This window comes from Rattus norvegicus, chromosome 7 (assembly GCF_036323735.1).
Source record: "Rattus norvegicus strain BN/NHsdMcwi chromosome 7, GRCr8, whole genome shotgun sequence".
Taxonomy (NCBI): Eukaryota; Metazoa; Chordata; class Mammalia; order Rodentia; family Muridae; genus Rattus; species Rattus norvegicus.
This window is the reverse complement of record NC_086025.1, coordinates 63,028,098-63,049,213: the sequence shown is the minus strand read 5'-3', so window position 1 is coordinate 63,049,213 and position 21,116 is coordinate 63,028,098. Positions and strand designations below refer to the sequence as shown.

The following is a 21,116-nucleotide window of genomic DNA, read 5'->3' as shown; positions in this document are numbered from 1 at the left end:
GTTCTGTAGGAAGGTATTTGTTAAATGGATAGGTAGAAGTTTCTTCACCTGGGAATGGTGTTGGCTCTTTGGGTAAAAACCCCCACATATTTGATTAGCCTGTTAGAACTCGCTCACAGGATCTATGTTCTAAGGTACGTACTTTAATTCTGCCAGCTAACATGGTTTGTATATATTTTAATCTTAATGGAGAAATGTCTCTCCAAGGCTTTCCAGGTATAGGGCTAAACCTCTATGAACTTTGATGTGGCAGCGTTAGCCAGTGAGGTAAGATCTGTTTACTGCATCCAGCTACCCACACAGAGGCCAGTGGCACCACACTGTGTGTGCCAAACAGTTTTTAATTGTGCATTACTCTTAGAGAGCAGCCTGTCTGTGCCTGTCTTTTAACAACCCCCTCCCACCACTACCCCAAGCCCAGGCTTTCTGTAGGGAAAACAAACAAATCCAAACAAAACACATTCGTTACACAGACATCTGAAGCACGAGAGGAACGGCCGATTTAAATGGGTATTTAAACATTATCCTCACAGGCCTGTTGGGCATGTGATTAAGAAACAATGACACTGAGCTCGTGGCTACCTGGGATTTCTGTGTCATTCTCAAACAGGCTGCTACTACTGTGGTACCATTCAGGCAAGTTTGTCTGTCTGTCCCCACTTTACAATTCCACCTTTTGCTAATTCCTATCTCATTCACCTGAACATAGCTAAGAGTCACAGAGTGAGGGGCTTTCTCCAAAGGACCGATGATGTCTACAGGTCTTTGGTGGCCTCAAAGATGAATTTCAACATTCTGTACAAGTCATTGCCCTTTCTTGCCCCAGCTTTAACTTAAATATGATTTAAACAAACAAACAAATAAACAAACAAATAAACAAACAGAAAGCTGAAGTGAGTTAGCAGGAAGTGTCAGGTGTATCCTATTCCTCAACATGGCTTCTTTATTTCTGGAATTCTTTTCAAGGAAGGAAGGTGATCACAGCCAGCTATCCCATCTCTAGTAGACACAAAGCACTGTTCACACACCATCATTGTGTCCTCCGTCCTGAAACTCACAAGGTGTATCCTGTGGGTTGATATCAGGGGTAGTGATTAAATATGGCCTTACTTCCAGGCTCAATTGGCTAAATAAATACTTTGGGTACTATCTCCTTGTTAAAGGTATATTTTTATTGTAATTTTTATACAATATATTTTAATCACTTTCTTTCTCCTCCAATTCCTCCCAAATTCTTTCTAACTGCCTATCCTATGTTCTTTGTTTTCACCCTCTCTCTAAAACAATAAAATCAAGACACACACACACACAAACACACACACACACACACAAATACACACAAACAGAGAAAGAGAGACAGACAGACAGACAGATAGACAGATAAAGACAGAGTCAAAATCAAGCAAAAACTTAATGAAACAACAAGGACAACAAAAAGCTCAAAGCAAAATGAGACAAAATGTTAAAGAAATTATTACTGAGTTGGCTTTGTTTTATCCCTCTCTTCTTGGACATGGAGCCTTCCCTGAGGTGTGGTTCATATACCCAATGAGACCCCACTAGACAAACTTTTTCCTTTGCCAGCAAGCATCAGTTGCACCTAGCCTCTCGCCTTTTGCCTGGATGTAGGAGCCCATGTCCATTTCTGCTTCTTGGGGCTGGGAGTCTGTATAGACTGAGCTTGTGCATACCTGCATCTGCTACGATACCCTTGGTGAGCTCATGTGTCCATCGGTCCTGCTGTGCCTGGAGGACATTCAGTACCTCTGGCTCTTAGGATGATTCCACCTCCTCTTCTAAAGAGATCCCTGCTTTGGTGAAGACATCCCATTTAGGACTCAACGCTCAAAGTCCCTCACTCTCTCTCTGCACATTATCCAGCTGTAGGCCTCTGAGTTAGTTCCTATCTACACACGGGAAATGTCTTTTTTGTTTTGATTTTCTGTATTCAAGGCACTGATGTCTGAGTATAGCAGAATGCCCTTAGGAATCACTTTATTTGCTATATATTTTTATTTCTTCTTAGAACAGTATTTCTGGTTCCTGTCACAACTTTGTCATTATATTCGATAATATTTCCCTAAAATTCTAGACAGAGAAGATGATGGTGGTTTTTAGGTACAAAGAACTGATTCCTCTTTACTATCGAGAGAATCAGAACCTTGCACTGCATAACAGCTTTGCAATGCAGAGGACGGCTGTATTTTATGGTTTTATGAGTTTTTTTATCTCATGTGCAGCCTTTATGAATTCACATGGCACTGAGTTAAATCCTAGAAAGCTCTACAGGACACTGACTACTCTTAATAAGATGATGGCTCTATTGAGGCTTTAATAATTCTGACTGGGTAGCTCCCTGTGCATCTAGTTTCTATCAAGGGGTAAGTGCGCGTGAGAGAAAGAGCCCCTGCCTGATTTACCCTGACATTCCTCCTGGTCCTACCATAGTGGCCTTGTGGGCTCACCACCCACTAAATGTTGGTTAAACCAATTAATTGAGCACAAGGGAAAAAGCAGACTCAGCTAGCTTCTTTGATGCCTGTACACAATTCTTAAACCTGATGTCGGAGTAGAGAATATGGCTTGAATACCTAATCAAATGGGTACTTTAATTTGAATTTATCTCCAAGATCAGCCTTCCCTTCTTGGAGGAAGCTTCCCCAGAGGAGTGTGTTACAGAGTGTTCACCAACAAAATGCGCCTCCTCTGTAGTAAGACACCTAAGGAGGAGCATGGGACAAGAAGTCATCAAACTTGCTTAGTGGGTTTATTTTTTTTTCCTTTGGAGGGGGTATCGTTTTTGTTTTTCTTCTTTCTTTTTCTCTTCTTGAAATTTGCTGACTAACTGTAACACAGACTGCAGTGTCATTTCATCAGATGTGTTGGCATAAGGAACTTGCAGTGTAAGGCAAGCCCGAGGTTCTGATTGGGTAGTTTGTTCAAGATAAGGAATAGACCTTACACTGAAAGGTACACTGAAAATCCAGTACCTATAACAAAAGCAGCACCAAGAACCCTAGTCCTGTAGTGCAGTGGTGAACAGGTAGCAAACAGGAGTTACACTAGACTGTGCAGGGAAACATGTGTGGCTCCCAGGCAAAGGGACCCAGTAAGGACTCCTGGGCTGGTGGCACAGCCCGTCAGAGGCAAAGGAGGCCTATGTCCTCTGCAGCTAAGGGGTCATGAAGGATCTAATCTGCTCAGAGAAACAGCAGACACGAAGATAAACACTGAAGCTTCACCAAGCCTCAGATATGGCACAATCACCAGTAACTGGCTTCCTACACAAGTTTAAAGCCAGGTCCTTCATTTTAAAAGCTTACTTTTACTTACATTGCTGTTTTTGCCTGTGTGTATCCTGCCGAGCTTTGGCATGACTAAAACACAGTTCACAATGTTTTCCTGTACGGCTTTCTATTACTTTCTATCCTTGTATTAGATTTCCCCCTTTAACCTATTTTTATTTGAGAGTTTCATACAGCATCGTTTGTTGTTATACTTTCTCTTCCCATACGTCCTCCCAGGTCTTCCCTCACTTCCTTACCCCTAAATTCACATTATTTCTCTTTTAAAAAAAAGAAACTACCACAGCCATGGGGTCTCATTCGTGTTGGATGACTACTACTAGACCTGGATGTGTATACTTAGTGTCCCTCTATTGAAGAAGACTGATTTTCCCAACCCCAGGAACTATGGGTTGCAAATAGCTTCTTGCCCAGAGGTTGTTTTGCATCTCCTTTCCCCACCTGTGCTGTGGTGTTTAGCTGGCTTGATCTTATGCTGGGCCTTCACATGCACTCCTGGGCCTTCTGAGTTCCTATCAGACCTGCTTCCCTGAAGTCGTCATCCTCTGCCTCTGCGTCTGCCTCTCACAGTCTTCCCATCCCGCCTTCCATGTAGATCCCTGATCCCAGAGCGGGGAGTCTTGATACAGCTGCCTCATTTAGAAACGACCATTCCAAAGTCCTTTATTCTCTTCCCATGTCTGTCCAGCTGTGGTTTTTCTGTGTTAATTAGCACCTACAGCAAGAGGAAGCTTCTCTGGTTAGGGTTCAGGCACTCACCAATCCTCTGTCATGTGTATACACTTTCCCACTTTTTTCTACTGAGCAAAGTTAATTTTTAGTCACCGTTATTATTTACTAGAGCGGGTATGTGTGTGTATGTGTGCATGCATGATGTATATATGTATGTATGTATGTGAGAATACATATGTATGTGAGACCTAGAACCAGTACAGAAGTCAGAGAACAGATAACAACTTCCTGGAGTTGACTCTCCTTCCATCGTTACATGGTTTGGGTTCTGGAGACCAAACTCAGGTCGTCTGGCTTTTGTGGAAAGCACTTCTATCCGATGATTCATCCTGCCAGCCCTACAATACTTTCCCTGTCTTTACGTCCTGTCATCAGTGGGTGAGGGTCTCTTATGCTTTCCCGTAAAGCAGCAACATCAAGAGGTTTCTACCAGAACCTTTCAGAATAACTCAGGAGTTAAGAGATTCAATTTGATTTCTTTAAACTTGTTTTGAGACAAGGAAGCATCTTATTTTCCAGTGAGATGGTGTGTCTGAGACTGTCTATCCAAAGCTGTCTAATGTTGCTTGCCGATGCCTTGATAAGTATTCATGCTTTTATAGGTTTAAAAAACACATATACATAAGGGCTCCTCGTTTTACAACAAAAAATAAAGGTGTTATAAAACCGAAGAACAATAAACTGTGTATCCTAGTATCATTGCCTGCAGCAGTGGATGGAGTACATACTCTTGATCATGCTTCATTTTATAAAAAAAAAAAAAAAATTCCCAGCATTACCATGGTGGTTGGTTGCGTAGGTAGGTTGAGTGTGGTCTGTAATTACTTAGAGGTATGGATAAAATTAAAGGCTACTAAAATGCTTGAAGTTACAAGACACCCAAGAAATGAAGGAAAGACAGATGAGTCTGTGTGCTGGGGCACTTTGATTTCATAAGGAAGGAGATGTTCTCACCAGTTATGGACATTGTTCTGAGTCATTGTTAGTGTTGGTGCATGGGATAGGAGCTTTCGTGGCTCATCTGTACTGAGGGTGATGCCAGGGAGTTATGTGAAATCACACTTTCTTAAATGGAAAGATACCTTAAAAGCAATGTTCCCAAATACCCTCATCTATTAACCAAATGTACTGCAGCTTTCTACTGACCAGACAATGGCCAAAGGTGGAAGAGTTCTACACATCTCCTAGACCCAAATCACCCTTTCATATGTTGCTCAATTGACTGCCCTGAAGGAGAAATGCTCTGAGATAATAGAATACTTACATATTTTGTGTAAGCATTATTAAAGGGACTGTTCCATGAGGCAAACTTGAACGACAACTCTCTTCTTGCCCTGGATTTCAAAGCTGAGACCAAGATGCCTTTTATGTTGTGACTGAGAGATAATTAACTGAGCAAATGAACTAGGATTGTTTCCCTCTGCTGTTTGCTAATTTTGAGTTCTGTTGTGGTCTAGAATTCAGAATATAAAATCATAGTAAGCTCCATCCCTTGAAATATGAAGGCTGTAGTACTCTTTTTCATAAAAGAAAATAGAAACAGTATTACCAATGAGAAAAGCAAATAGAGACTGGTATCACATTGGGAGGGATTTGCTTTTATTTTTTGTTTGTTTGCTTTTCAGCTATTTTCTTTCCCTATCCCTTCTAAAATATAAAATTAGGATTTCTGCTCTTCGTACTTCCTTAGGCTTAGAAATCAAGTGAAGAGCATGGGTTTTGCTCATTGATCCAGTTTTTAACTTTTCTTCACAACATGAACAACATCAAAATCTCACAAGGGAAATGTGCAAGGCTACGTGAAACTGGGGAATAAGATTATAAACAAATCTGTCGCCAAGAATCTGTTTTCATGATTCAAGCATGGAGTAAATGACATGTTCTGAGACCATGCGCGCTCTTCATCAGGATTTTCCGTTGACTGTATATCGACTTCTCTTGTCCCCAACTGATCAAAGTGTGTTAAAATCTTGGGGGTCTGGAGGAGCAAACTGTGTTATAACCATAGCTCCAGAATTACTCTTGAGAGTAGGTAACCTTGGCAAAGGTTAGGCACCTCCTGCCCAGGTCTCCTTGGGGTTCAGTGAGCAGGAACAGAGCTCTCCTGCCTTTGTCTTCTTTCTTTGAGGTTCATGTAGCCAAGAAGACTGTCTGTATCTCATGTCCTACAGAATAGTTTAGAATAGTTTGTACTGCTACACGTATGTGATTTCTCTGTGCTTCCCACAGTGTATGATCTTTCTTAGTTAAAAATAAATAATCAGAAGAAAGCAGTTTTAGCAAGGCCAGCTCAATATCCAAGTTGTGTTTGCTTTTTTTTTTTTTTTTGACTATAGCAAATGTTAACCCTTAATTTGCCTTCAAGTTGAATTTGCTTCTTGGTAGAATGTTTACAACTGGATATTTAAAGTGTGAAAGCAGTTTAATGGACATCATGCGAAGAGAAATAAATGGTTATGTTCCTAATGCAAATTGCTGATATATAACCTGAGCTCTGTAACCTTCCCTAACATGCTGATTAAACGAAATGACTCTAAGCAGCACATACGTAGAACTTCCAAGGATTTAACTTTAGAATAGAAGAGAAGGTATTAAAAGTGCATCTTCATGGTAGGCCAGAATTTCCAGGTCACCAAGTGTGAGAACGAGCTGCTTATCTGCCATGGGAAACTGAGATAACTGAGGTAATCAACACGCTCCCCAAGCAGGCCAGTTTCAGTCTGTGAGATAATGATTTTCCCTCTTCCCTTAATCCTCCCACAAAAGAAGCTAAATGTTCAACAATCACTTACCTTCAGTCCTGCTGACTCCAGTCCCCCCACTTTACAAGGAAAATAACTTTGAAATGGTTGGTCCTTCTTTTTGGGGGGATGGGGTGGGGTCGGGGGTGATTTGCCTTCCATTTCCCTGTGTTTTAAACCACCCTGCTCTGCTCAGCCCATTAGAACATCCACTCTGTGTGCTGGAAGGAAGCCTTGCTATTTCAGAGCGGAAATAAAGCTGTTAAGCTCACTGAGCTAAGTAGCGGTAAGCTGTCCTCTGACACTGGTTGTTAAGTGCTAAGCTCTGTTGGGACAAAGATTCATTTGATGAGGGTTCTATAAAAAAAAGTCATCTCCTGGAGATTGTGAGGTGTTTACTATGCAGTGGGAGAATTCATACTACAATTTGTAACATATCAAAACCTCACTGCCTATATTTGTAGAAGGAAGGAACTTTCCTCTGCTTCTGTTTCATTTTAAATTAACTCAAGCTCTTAATAGAAGAAGCAGATACACATTGTATACATTGGGAAAAGGAATTGCCTTATTTGGTCAAAAAACATCAGAGAGAATGTCTAGAAAAGAATTGTCTTTGTTGCTTGGTCCTTATGATTATTACACACAGAATTGAAATCTTGGAGAAACATGTTTTGCAACAGGCTGGCACCTGGTACTCAGTTCTAGAGAACTGAATTCTTTCCCTCTTTGGAAACCATGAACCTCATCTTAGTTTCTTTGCCTGTTACTGTGATAAAATACTCTGACCAAGGAAACTTCAAGTTTTATTCTAGTTTGTAATCCAGGTTATTGTCCCTCATGGGAGGGGAGTTACTGAAGTAGGAACCTGAGGTCACATCCTGTCTGTCCCCAGTAAGAGGCAGAGAGGGAGCAATGCAGGCATCTTGGCCCTGCACTCGCTTTCCCCACAACAAGGATGACCCCAACCTATGTTAAGACTGAGCTTCCTACACCGGTGAATGTAATCAGGAAAATCCCTATAGGCTTGCCCTGGTGCCCATCTCTCAGGTAAGTTCAGGAATCACGTCCACAATTAGCACTTAAGTCGCCCCCCGCCTCCACCACCATGGAACTTAGAGACATTCTGCTGTTTAGTACAGAGAAATAGGGACCTTAGATCCTTTAGAAATTAGAGATGGAAGCCAGGGACCATACATAAGTAACTGAAACTCCACACATCAATATGCCCATACTCAAAATATTCACACGGTGCCTGTCTTATGTAGTTCGAAGAATGGGGTAATGGATGAGAATTTGTTTGGTGAAATACCTCCTAAGGGCTGCAGAGATGGCTGTCAGTGTCTGCTGTACGTGTCCACAGCACCGTGTAAAATTCCAAGAGTGACAACAAGCTACCGTTACCATAACACTGAGGAGGTGGAGCCCGAAAGGTGCAGAGGCTCCGTGGCTGCCCAGGTCTAGCGGAATCCATGAGCTTCCCGGTCAGCGAGAGGCCATTTCTCAATTTAAGACAAAGATGAAGAGCGATTCAGGATAGCAACCCCAAGTCCACTTCAGGCAACCAAACGAAGGTCTGTGCCCTTGACCTCTTCGTTACTATTCATAATTCTGTCTTCTCCAGTCTCAGATTCTGCTAAGGTTCATAGACACAGCAACGCTCATTGTACAGGGATTTTTACTGCGCCTTCCAGACGCGGTATCAAATTACACGCTGGGGAAAATACCCTTGAAAGCCTGCCCACTTCAGCTACAGAGAAGGAAAATCGGAAGGTTAAACGTAGCAATTCTGAGTGCCAGACACGTCACCTTTTTGACCCTGGCTATAATTTAAGCCCAGTTTACGTTACACCGTGAGAAGTCTGAACTAATTGTGCATGTCAAAGCAAGTTCTTCAAGAAGAGAGAGCAAACTACCTTTCCCCTATTTGAGAGGAAAGAAGGGAGGGAAAGTGGAGCCTCGGCCTCTGGAGAGCTGTGTGCAAGTTTGCTTCTGGCTAAAAGTTAATGATCAATCGCTGTGCTCTCAGCTCCGAGTCCCCAACAAGTGGCTAATGCGGCTTTTCTCTCGCTCTCCAGGTAACATTAAATCTCTAAAACTGTGCTCACCTTGGCTCTGGTAGACTATAGGCATGGCTTGCTTCATTCTTGTTATTCAATTTCATGTTTTAAGTTTATAAAGTACAGTTAAAACTCATAAATGTTGCCTTGTGGAATAGTACTTAATTTCTGGAGTGGACCGAGTTAAGGCTGGCTGATGAGACATTGTGTGCTTGCAGTTGCAAAGAGAATTTTAAAATGTTCTATGAAATTTGCTATTGTGGTTCTTAGCCCCCATGGCTGAAAGATGAATTAATCCTAATTATCTCAAAGAATACCTCACATCATGTAGCCTGCCAAATTTTGATTTGGAGGAATGGTTTTAAATCATGGGTACCACTTTATTTTGAAAAATAAGAGTAGTTTTTTACTCATTAAATTTTTATTTAATTTGTACTTTATGTTATCTAACAGTAAAGTGTCCTTATTTCTTAGATGAGTTGTTACATCTTATAAATATGTGTGCTTGGCTGGAAAGTCCTAAAATAAACTACATTATTTTTGGTATGCAAGCTAGGTAAGTTGGTATGGTGGAAGATAGGTGGTTATGGTGTAGTTGTTTTTCGTGTGGTACCATTGAGAAGTGGTAGTGTAACTAAAGACCTTGGTCATCCAAGTTTCCTGTGTAAAGCCACCTCCTGAAGATATCCGTATATACATTGTACATCTTTAGAACTGGTTATTCTGCATCAGTGTTTATCACTAAGGACTCATTGCTCAGTCACAGGAGCCCGTATGAGGCAGACTCAGAGAAAGTCTCTGTTCCTTTCAGAAGTGTCTGCCCACTGGTGTCTTTATTCAACAGAATTCCAAGGCCAAGGAACTTGTGCTGGTGGGATGTAGACTAAAACCACATGAGCTTCCAATTGCGTCAGCAGCCCGACACTTCCGCGATGCTCCGTATGTGTTTCCATTCACAGTTGCCTTCTCCACAGCTGAAATTAAACATCAGACAATGATTGATGATTTTGCAATTGAAATCTAGAGCTGGTGGGAACACAGAGGCACATCCATTTCATACACAAGGAACAGTGTCCAGGGAGGGGACTCGGCAGCATAATGGGCACGGCTGGGAGTAGAACAAGACCTCTGCTCTTGGGTGACGAGTAGGGCTGGTGGTGTGCTACTCTACGCTCTCGCTGGTTTATTCCCTAAACAATCTCTGCTTTGGAGCAGAGCTGGCAAACACCCACAGCTCAAGTGAGCTCAAGTGCAAGGGGCCAGTGATGGTTTCTGGTTCACCTCTGGCATTGAGTCTGTTTATCAGCTGGACTTGTAAAACCTGATCCTGTGCGTTGCTGTATTTGCTTAGGTTTATTTAAGGTCTCCTTACAGGAGGAATTTGTCAAAGTTAGGGATAAGAATGTCGCCACTTATTTGGGTGCACATCAAGTCAATGTTGAGACGTCTATAATTCATAAGCTCTGAGGTGACTGAAGTTTTAAAGAGTTTTTTTTAAAAGAAAGTTTTAAGGAAATTTAAGATTATTGAAGTCTTATTATTAAAAGTCAAAGTATATAGTAATGTAAAAATGCTCATATGAAGTTTGAAATGATCCACGTGTAGTGCGAAAACAGAGCAATCATTTGCCGTGACACTGTAAAACATTTTAGATTCTAACAGTTAAGACTGTGTGTGTGTGTGTGTGTGTGTGTGTGTGTGTGTGTGTGTGTGTGTTCATATCTCTACGTCTGTGTCTGGGTGTGTCTGCCCATCACAAATTTGTATGTAGTGTGGAATGTTTGCAGCATGCATGTATGTGTGCACATGTATACTCATGCTGATGTGTGCAGAGACAAGACCAGAGTTTGAGGGTGTTTTCTTTCTTGATTTCACCTGCCTTTATGTCCTTAGAAGAAACACAGTCTCTCACTGAACAGTAAGTTTGCCATTTTGTCTTGGCCAGCTGGCCAGTGATCCCTTGGGGTCCTCCTCCTGGCTTCACCTTTCCGATAACAAGGTTGCAAGCACACAGCTATACCAGGTTTCAAACATGAATGGCAGCGATTTGATCTCAGGTCTTTATGACTACAGATCAAGGACTCTTACCCACTGAACCGTCCCTGAAGCCTGAAGTTTGTTGTTGTTGTCATTGTTTTGTGTTGGATATGTGCAGATTTTTTATAGTTCTAGTATATTCTTCCCTTGGCACATAACAAGTAGTTTAAACACCATGTTTTACATTTGCTTTTCAGCTCACAAGCCCAAGTTTGCAAATCGAGCTACCACCAAAAAGCTTATCTCTGATTCTTTATTCCATTATTAGACACAGACTACCTGAATTATACACTGTAGAAGTTTGTCAGGTTCTGATAGATTTAGTAACTCAGAAATCATAAGACTTCAGATTCTCTTTTTTATTTCTTGGGGGAAAAAAAGCAAGCGGGTTCAAGACCAGGAAGGATATTTAATGTCCACTGGCTTTGAAGATCATGGGTGAGTCACATGACCAGTGACAGTCACCATTACATGTGAGTTCTAAGAGGGGCCTGTAGCCCTTGACCTACTTGGTACAGTGTGCCAAGCCTGCCAGTTCGAAGAGCAATGGGCCTGGTATGGGATGTATCCTCCTCAGCATTCCTAGCTTTGCCCTGACAAAGCCCCATCACGTGGGTGGCTTAGACCAACTGAAAATTAGTCTCATTCCATTTTAGAGCCTGGAAGTGTGAAATAAGGCGTAGGCTGGGCTGCGTTTTCTTGCCTCTTCCGGTCCTTGCCTGACCCAGGTTCTGCTTCATTTGTGGCAATGCAATTCTAGTATATACATCAATCAGTCTTTACATGACATCCTCCCCATATTTCACAGGGACATTCCTACAATGGCACCCTTCATGACGGCTTGGGAGCCAGCCTGCCCATTTTAAGAATTTTGATGTAGAGGATCCTTCCAAGTTGCGTGTGGTAGGAGCATTGTTCTGGCTCAGCTCTTTGAGATTCAGGAGATGCTTTAGGGGGTGTGGGTTTGTGGGAGGAGTCCGGGTATTGGAGACATGCCCTTAAGGAGATAGTGAGGTCTAAGCCTTATCCTTCTCCTGGCTTTACCTCCTCAGCCAGGAAGTGAGTAGACATGTTCTACCACAAACCCAACAACAGTGCAAACTGATCATGGTCCAAAGTAGCTTAAACCTTTAGGCAAAGTATGTGTCCCATCTTTTTAAGTTGATTATTGATTGGGTTGTTTTTGAAAGAATGTTTCCTAACATACTTTATTTCCCAATAATGTCACATTGAAGAGAAGTACAAACCTAGACTTCTCTTCAGGATGTTCAATGATCAGGTAATGGCCCGACCTTGATCCTACCAATCCCCATATACATTCACCAGATCCCAGAATTTCAAATATTAGCCCTTCCAACCTCAACCTTGTTCTATATCCCATTCAAAGAGAGATGTGGAAATAGAGCCTAAGTTCTAAAATAAAATTCTGTGCCTAGAGACCTTTGAAGTCTTGGAAACCAGCGTTATTATTTCCAAGCTTAGATGGGGAGAAAGTCAATCAGGGAACCTGGTAGGGAGTGTGTGGAAGGACTGGAGGAACAGAGGGGGATTATAACCCCATTAGAAGAACAACATAGGCTGGCCTGACCTCCCAGTTCTCTCAGAGTCTAGACCACCCACCAAGGAGTGTACCTGGAGGGATCCATGGTTCCATATGCATATGGAGCAGAGGATGGCCTTGGAGGCCCTTGGTCCCAGGGAGGCTTGATACCCCATATAGGGGGATGCTGGAGCAGTGGGGCTGGAGACTGTAGGTGGTTGGGGGAGCACCCTCATAGAGGCAAGGGGGAGGGGGAGGACAGATGTAGGATGGGGGCTTGGCAGAGGGGTAGCCGGGAATTGGGGTATCATTTGCGATGTAAACAAATGGAATGATTAATGTTTTTAAAAACGTAGAAAGAAATAAAGGTTTCACTAGCATGATGTAAGTGCACAGCCTAGTAGAGCAAATTCCACCAGGCTGTGCTCAGGTATGACACATCATCTTCTGAACCTCCACAGGGAACGTGGGCCTCAGCCTAGAGTCTCAGCCCTGTGTCCCTCAGGCTCTGGATCCCAGCCCCTGTCTTCCCTCCTTGGACTCAGCTCTGCCTCTTCAGTCCTCCCTGATTCTTCTCTCTCTGGCCAAGCAGCCGTAGCTCTGATTCAGACCTCTTCATTAGCTTTCTGCTTGTTTGTCACTTTGGTTTTGTTGCTCTTCAAGGGAGGCTGTTTCTGATGCTGGAGGAATTTCAAACATCTGTGGCCCATTTGTGCAATTCAAGGGATGCCAAGTCCTCAGACAAGAGGGTCTACTATCCATTTTTCTTATATTCTTTTCTGTCTGGCCTGGGATTTTAAGTGTATACATTTCCTTGTATTTTTTATTCTCATCTATTTTATTCTTTGAGAATTTTAGACACTATATTTGTTGACTTTTAAAAATTTTGAGCATGTGATATAATACAATTCTATCATTTTCTTTTTCCTTTCTTCCCATTCAATCTTTTTACATACACCTCCTTGCTCTCTTCCCTATTCATGTCTATTTTTATTAAGTGATGTTCCATTATATTATATATAATATATAGGTTACTATATACATATATAATATTCATTATATAAATAAAATAGAAATACTCACCTCTCACTTGCCATTTCCTATAAAACCTTGCCCTGATGGGAGTTTAGAGGCTTCTCCACTGAAACTGTCTTGTGGGCTGGTCGTGACTGTAGTGTGATTGCATGGATTGGCTCCTGATCGATTCCCAGTTACTACATTCAGGGTCCTTGTTCAGCTCATGCTTAGGAAGTCATGTTGGTGATACTTTACAGAAGCATTGTAGCTTCTGACAATGTGAGGAGACACGACCTCACAGTAAACTGTTTCTGACTTCTATTCCCCAGTCATCCCTCGGCCTCCGTGCAGGGGCTGTGCTGTTGATGTACCAGTTGGAACTGGTCTCCACGAGTGTGCATTTTAATCGGTTATCATTTTTTGCAACGGTCTCCTCTGTCCCTTGATGAGTGTAGAGGTCTACTCTGTAGGCCAGGACAAATATTGCTAGTCTAGTTAGGGGTTATGAGATTAGTAATACGGCCATTATAACTGCTCTCATATCAATGACTTCACTAGACCCAGGCACTTGGCTAGATTTCCAGTACTAGGTATGACTTCCCTCTTACTAGTGAGGTCTTAAGTCTAATTAAAAGGCATGGGTGACAGTAGTGCATCTGTACTGAGGATCGTTATGTTGTGATAGTAGTTGTGGTTCCTGGGTGTCATAGCTGGATAGGACTGTTGATTGCTTCACCTTCTTCGGAAGCTTGCATGCTACCTTTTGGAACCACCAAAGCTAGTCCCGAGGAAGGGAGACTTCTGGTCAGTTTCAGGTCAGAAGCCTCTGGGGTCTGCATCTAAACTGATGGTGTCTTCAGCATGAAGGATTTCTCTTGCACCTTTAGGGGCCGGTCAAGAGCAACAGCAATCACTTAACGTTTTCAGAATCTCTTGGACTCTCCAAGTAGCAACTCAGAAGAGACTGTCCCATGTCTGGTGTTTTGGCTACAAGTACACGCAACCACTCCCAGTGGATCTGGGGACGTAACCTTAGGTCTTCTAACTTACAAGGCTAGTGCTTTACCCCTGAGCTGTCCTTCCCAATCATTTTTGTTTTTATTAGCACATTAATTATACACACTAGTGAATCTCAGTGTATTTCCCCATCACCAAGTCAATCGAGAGTGCAAGGCATATGCTCTTTGCCTGAGTACTTCAGTTAGCTTAATGTAAATGTCAAGATTCCATCGTTCTCTGTGGCCTAATGCAATAATATTGTTAAGTGTTCTGTGGGAAGCTCTGGTATGCAGGCATGTCTTTACCACACTGATTTCATTTCTGTTAGCTGCATACTCTCAAGTGGGGCAGGTGGATCAGAGTTTTACTTTGGTGAGGCCCTTCAGTACTATTCTCCAGTGTGGAGTGTTTGTTTGGTTTAACATTGCCAGTTGATTAAACCTCCCCTCTTGGTTATGCACTGCTTTTAATTGTTACATAAGAGCTACTCTAAGTTGGTGAAAGGATCATTCAGTATCCTTTGGCTACTGACTGCTGATACTGTGGTTATCCATTTAATTCCCATATACTTCACTCTATAAGTAGTTTGTGAACCTTCTCAGTTCTCTTGTCAAAACACATATGAAACATCTATATTCTTTCATATTGTATATGTTATGCCGCGAGCAACTCTTTAGTAAGTGTGCACATCTAGAGGGAAATGAGAAGCTGTAGAATAGTCACACTTTTGAGTCCTAAGAGTTTTCATTTTGTTTTGGTTTGGTTTTTAAGCGTAGGAGAGATCGAGTGTACTAGGTCATGTACTTGTTTGGAATTGTGGAAGTCCATGCCTCAGTTTGTTTTATATGCAGAGCCCTGCCTACGTCCGCTTGGCTGTAGAGTTTGTTATTGTTTTTGTTTGAATTGTCCAGAAGGGGAGCAGGGTTGTATCACTAGTAGCCTGTCCAGTCTTCCATATCGCACAGAGCACTTAGCTCCTTTCTACTGCTCGGGCAAGTAAGTGCTTTGCTGACAGCCTCTAGGCTCGCAGCTGCTGGTTTCACAGCACTGTTTACACTGTGTCTGGGCAGTAGGAACGCCCACTAGTACTTCATTTGGTTTCCTCTGTCCGGCTTTCATTTTGCTTACAGCAGAGGGGTTACCTCCAGATGCCAATATATAGAATTCCCTGACACAATGGCTGATTCTGACTAAGTCTAGAGAGACCAAATCTGCAGAGGTTGGCACTACAGTTTTCTTTGGCCTTATTGGATGTAACTGATTTGAATCCTAATAGTGTGCAAAATGATAGTCTTACATAAACGCCAAAGAACCATATTTGTATTTTTACCTGTACAATGGAAAATTGTACATCTCTACAGGGATAATTCTGCTTGCAAACTTTTTTGACAGCCTGAGAAATTAAGTCCAGCTAGCTTTTCCGATACATTCAGATATTCAAACTGAAGCTTTGATGAAGCTATGGAGCCCTATATGCTAAAACATAAGAGACTTGATTCTGACTGAGATGCTCTGCAAAACTCCCTACCTGTGTCTCCTTCATCAGCTAACACACAAGGCTCTTTGAGAACCCAGAATGGGGAGCAGTTAAAGAGGCCAGCCAGAGTGACTTTGCTGGTTACCCTCCCCACATACAATGAAGCCAATGTGCTAGACAGAATTTTTTGTCATTTTTGCTTCTGAGCATAGAAGGAGATTTGCCAGAACTGATGGGTTGGTACTGGCAAACTGGTATTGGAGAAATTAATGCCGAGCTGTTCTTTCTGACAATAATTGGCGCAAAGACTTAATTTTTTTTTGAGCCTAGTTCAAAGGCACACTAGAACACTGGCCATCAGTTTATACAAAACAAATACAGGATCTGAGAATTCTGTGACGTTGAGCACAATTCAGCACCAGCTCAGACGGATGATGCAATGTGTCACTCATACATCATGCATACTGTAGGTTACATCACTGACATAAACTACTTCGTGTAAGAGAGACTCCTTTGGATGTGTGGCTTTATGGGTTTCAGTTCACGGTTCCTTTGTACCGTTACTCTTGGTTCAGTTGAAGCTGAGGATAATGGCAGGAAGTGCTGTGGAGAAAATTCCATTTTTTCCCAAGAAAGCAGAAGGTGGGGGTGGGTAGAGGAAGGGGCAGAGGGAGAGAGAGAAAGAAAATGACTTGCTTCCAAGGATTCTCTCTAAGATGTTGTCAGTAACTTAATGTTCTACTAGACCTCAGGTCCTACAGTTCTACCATTTTACCATAGCCTCTCTACCTGGAAGCTAAGCTTTCCACATATAAAGCATTGGGGAATGTCAAGGTCTGAGCCAAAGCACTAGTAAATAGAGTTTCTTTCACTTTAGTGCCTAGTATATTTAGTTTCTGTTAGCAAATAATTTGCATCAATATTTAATTTATTTTCTCCTCTTAGTATATTCTAAAGCCATAGACATACTGAATACCTTTCATATAAAAGCTACAAGAAAGTGAGCAAAGATAATGATAAATCACACAATAGAATCTTAGATAGCTTTTTAAACAATGAAACTATCTGCACTTTGTGCATTGGTCTCTTCAACTGACTGACTCTCTGCTAGTCTTTCCTGGGCAATACTCATGAATAACTTTTAGAGGGATCTCAATGCATGCATAATATCATCATTGCCTCTCACACAAGAACCTTGGAAGATATTCCTTTAGGAAGTTTTTCCTTAATCTCTTTCATTTTAGTAGATCATGCTCAGCATTTAAGATTTGTCCAAAATGCAATTGTGATCCACTGGACTTGGGTAGTTACACCACTCTACAGATGTTGGTATAGTGGACCAGCTTGCCTCAACCAGAGTTGCCCCTATGGCATTTGCTTAAGTGCCTGAAACACTCATCCTATGTACTGAGGTAACTTTTCTTTTACATACTTGCAGAACTAAGAAAGAAGCCACCAAGGTAGTAGTTTCTCAATTTGCCGGTCACGATCCCTTTGGGGGTCAACCAAGCATTTCACACGGTATTGCATATCAGGTACCCTGCATATCGGATATTTGCACAAGGATTCATAACAGTAACAAAACTACAGTTACGAAGCAGCAATGAATATAATTTTATGGTTGGGGTTCACCACACCATGAGGACCTATAATAAAGGATCACAGCATTAGGAAGGTTGAGAATAGCTATAGTAAAGCTATTTGTTATCTCTGGTGTCTCAGTCAGCTCAAGCTGAGACATACTCCTATAGAGACTTGCAGTATGTTTTAACTTTGTGGTTTTCTCCCAGTTAACTGTACACACAGCGAAGGGATGAGTTCTGTGACCATGAGCTTAGTACTACCAACACTTCTCATTCTTAGGAGGGGCTGATTTAATAAGTCTTGTCAATGAAATCATAGAATGGAGGGTTCTTTTCTGTGGCAGAACTTAAGCAATAGAACTATCCGGGCATTTATATCACTGAGCTTGGATCATATGTGTACTAGTGTTGACCTGTGATCGATGCAGTCCAGAGGTGAGACAAGCTCTTCAGAACTCACTTGATACTCAGTATCAGGGCACCAAGATTATCTCTGCTGCCAATAGGTCTGCATAGGAGGGTAGAGCCGCATGCCCTGTTGTCAGTCACGACAGTGAGAGATATTGTGTGCAAGGGCTAGAAAAAAGGGGGTGGGGTGGCAAAATAAAGCTAGGGCAGCTCTGTTCCTGTTACCAAAATGTCAGAGTAATAATCTAATCAGTTAGGATCTAGACTGGAACTTAGCGGCCCACAGAGGGGTCATATCTGACCCCAACTGATATGGCTTAGCGATATCTTAAACCAAACTTCCATGTGATGGGGCAGAAAAGAACACAAGCCCACTAGAAGGCTGGAGATGGTAATTTATAATTTTCTCAGAAAGTGACGATGCTCGCTCAGACCTTAACATATGGATTATTTGCTCACACCTTAATAAACCCTGGCCAGCAGGGATGGTTGTAGGACAAGCCTCAGATCTTTCTTTATCTAGTAGGTGAGCTAAGAGTCCTTTGTAGGTGGTCATGACAAGGACCAGAGGAGACTTTTGAGACCTGGTAAGTGAAAGCAAGCTCGACTTCACAAATGCTTCTGAGAGACCTACTTGACTCATACCAACTATTGACTCATCCACTGGTAATACTGTTTATGGACTGAATGTTCATGTTCTCCAAATTTGTGTTGACATCTGTGGTGCCCTAAATGATAGTACTTGGAGATGGAACCTTTTGAAGGAGAGTAAGTCATGAGGACTTGTCTAGTGTCAATAATACCTTCATGAAGGACTCTAGAAGTTGTGATGCTATTAGTCCTTTCTAGGGGTATTGTAGACAGATGAGCCCACAGGGAGACAGCTCTCACCAGAACACTTCCACACTGATAAACTGACCTTGGGTTTCCAGGTTCTGGATCTGGGAGAAAATTGGTTTGCACTGTTGAAGCTACCCAGTCTGTGGAGCTTTGTTACCACAGCACCTGTCAGCTAATGAAAGAAACCACATGACCAAGCAGCAGATTGGATAGGAAAGCAAAGGAAACTATTTAACCAGGGAGGTGTAGGGTAAGGAAAATGCCTAGCCTGTTTTCCAGTCAGCCACAGTCGCATCACGGTCTGAATAAACAGGATATTCCATGTAGTGGCGTTGGAATAGGAGTCATAAATGAACAAATTATACTTTATTTGACACAAACTAAGGAGTGAAAGTTAGCTTTAGACACAGTAGAAGTTCTAAGGCTTTCATCTATTCAAAGTCTATAACCTGGGTCAGAAGGTCTGAAGTCCTCATAATTCACAAAGGATGTATCCAGGGTCAGAACTTCTAAGGTTTTCCTTGGCTTTTTCTAACTCTCCCACTTACTAAGTGCATATCATGGCTACTATATATGTTACTAACTTTGTATCCTGAATCATATTCCCTAGTGTATATGTACATAAAATCAAATTGGAACACAGGGTAAATATTCATTCAATCCTTCTCCCCATATGCTGTTCGGAGCCTAAGGCATCCTGATTGCTGATTGACCCTTGGGTAGATTGTCCAGAAATCTATGAAGGCACAGGCATGTGTATACCCAAGTGTCTCTTGGGTAAGTGATGACTCACGGCTCTCTTGTTCCTGAAATCATGAAGCCTCAAACCTCTGACAGCAGAGGCTCTGTGCAGATGGATGTTCTCAGTGACTAATGGCTGACAGTTTGCTTCTGATTTATTATGTTTCTAGGTAAAAACAATTTCTTTCATTTTAAAAAGCATTTTGCTATGCTCTTTTGCTAATTGAATGAAAAACTTAAATTTCTTTTTCTATTGAGGACATGTGCAGTTTGAATAAACTAATGTCTTTAAATTAGATTTCCTTTTAGGGGAAAAAAAGCACAGTTTCAGTTTTTTTGTTGTATATTGACATAATTTTCTTTCCTTTCCTTTTTAAAAAAATGTTGAGTAACCCCAGCTTTTTTTTTACTATATTAACAGTGAAATATTATTCATATAAAGGCTATTTAGTAGTTATCTGAGATTTTTTTTTGTTATTTATCCAAGTCTAGTAATGTACTTTAAGACAATTACAGGTAATTAGGAACAACCTTATTAACTGCAATTTCTGTAAAGTAAAAGCACAAGAAACCATTCTTTTCTTCTTCCCTGGAAAATATGCCACATTGAAGTTAATTTATTATTGTGCACTTCCCCTCCCATTTCCCCTTTTCTCTTTTCTTGCTCCCTCTCCCCTTCCCCTTCCTCCCTTTCCTTTCCGTTCCCTTCCTCTTTCTTTGTGAGAGCAGGTCCTATGTAGCCAACACTGACCTTGAACTCGCTATGCACTCAAGGATAATCCAGAACTTCTGACTTCCAGGCCTCTACTCCCGAGTGCTGGGTTACTGGTGTGCACTATCTTGTCCAGTCTGCATGGTGTACGGAAGCATCAAACCCAGAGCCCGGTGCATGCTAGACAAGCACTGTACATACTCACGTTTATTAATACGATTAGTGTTGTTCTCATAGCAGAAGTGTTTATAAAGAATTGTGATTTTTATTATCTTTTTAATTTGCAATGGGATCTTAGAGGAGTTTAAGAAGTCCATTTTTGTTTTTCATTGACTACAGTGAGCTTTCTAACAAAGGAACCCTCTTAGAAAGTGTGTGGAAGTGGATAGGTCTACCAGACTATTAACCCACAGGCCAGGGCCCTGTCGGAAATAATAAGACCAAATGCTTGAAATATTTGGGGACACATAACACAGACTTTGGGGGATGATCTTTAAGTCTCATTATGAAAGCCAGTGGTATTTTTAAAAGTTGCCACTGACTGGATCTCATTCTAAAGTCATCTTCTACGGACCTTGTATTACTGAAAGATTTCACTAAGTCCCTAACTTTCAAATGTCTGTCATTTGCTTAGCGCCTCTGTTTCCTACTGTACTCTGTCCATTTCTCAAGGACAGGTATGGTTCAAATTCCTTAATGGTTCTCAGATCTTCCCTCTGCCTGCCTTTCCCTAAGGCACATGCTGTACTTGTCTTTCTTAGAACACCACAGTAGAGGGTGGCAAATGCTCTACCCGAGAGCAATCGCATAGGCCATGACCACAGAAAGGTGTACGCAACTGGTCGTCATAGCCTCTTTCTCCAGCGTTTTCCCCTTCCCCTGGTACTTATTTTCTAAGATATATGCTATGCCATTTTCCCCCTTGCT

At 41.8% G+C, this 21,116-nt stretch overlaps 1 protein-coding gene across 13 annotated transcripts in view; it reads left to right on the top strand.

Annotated features, from left to right (window-relative positions):
• The window catches only part of Slc16a7 (solute carrier family 16 member 7), a 167,929-nt gene that overhangs the window by 47,782 nt on the left and 99,031 nt on the right, over positions 1–21,116 (top strand). For 2 of the 13 annotated variants that reach the window (XM_006241435.5, XM_006241433.5), the window contains exon 1: positions 8,519–8,853. The exons of 9 other annotated variants lie outside the window; for them this stretch is intronic. The gene's annotated coding sequence lies outside the window, so the exon portion shown is untranslated. Of the gene's footprint in view, positions 1–8,514; positions 8,854–21,116 lie in introns of those variants that run through there. 2 more of the 13 variants (XM_063263139.1, NM_017302.2) reach the window with 2 other exon arrangements.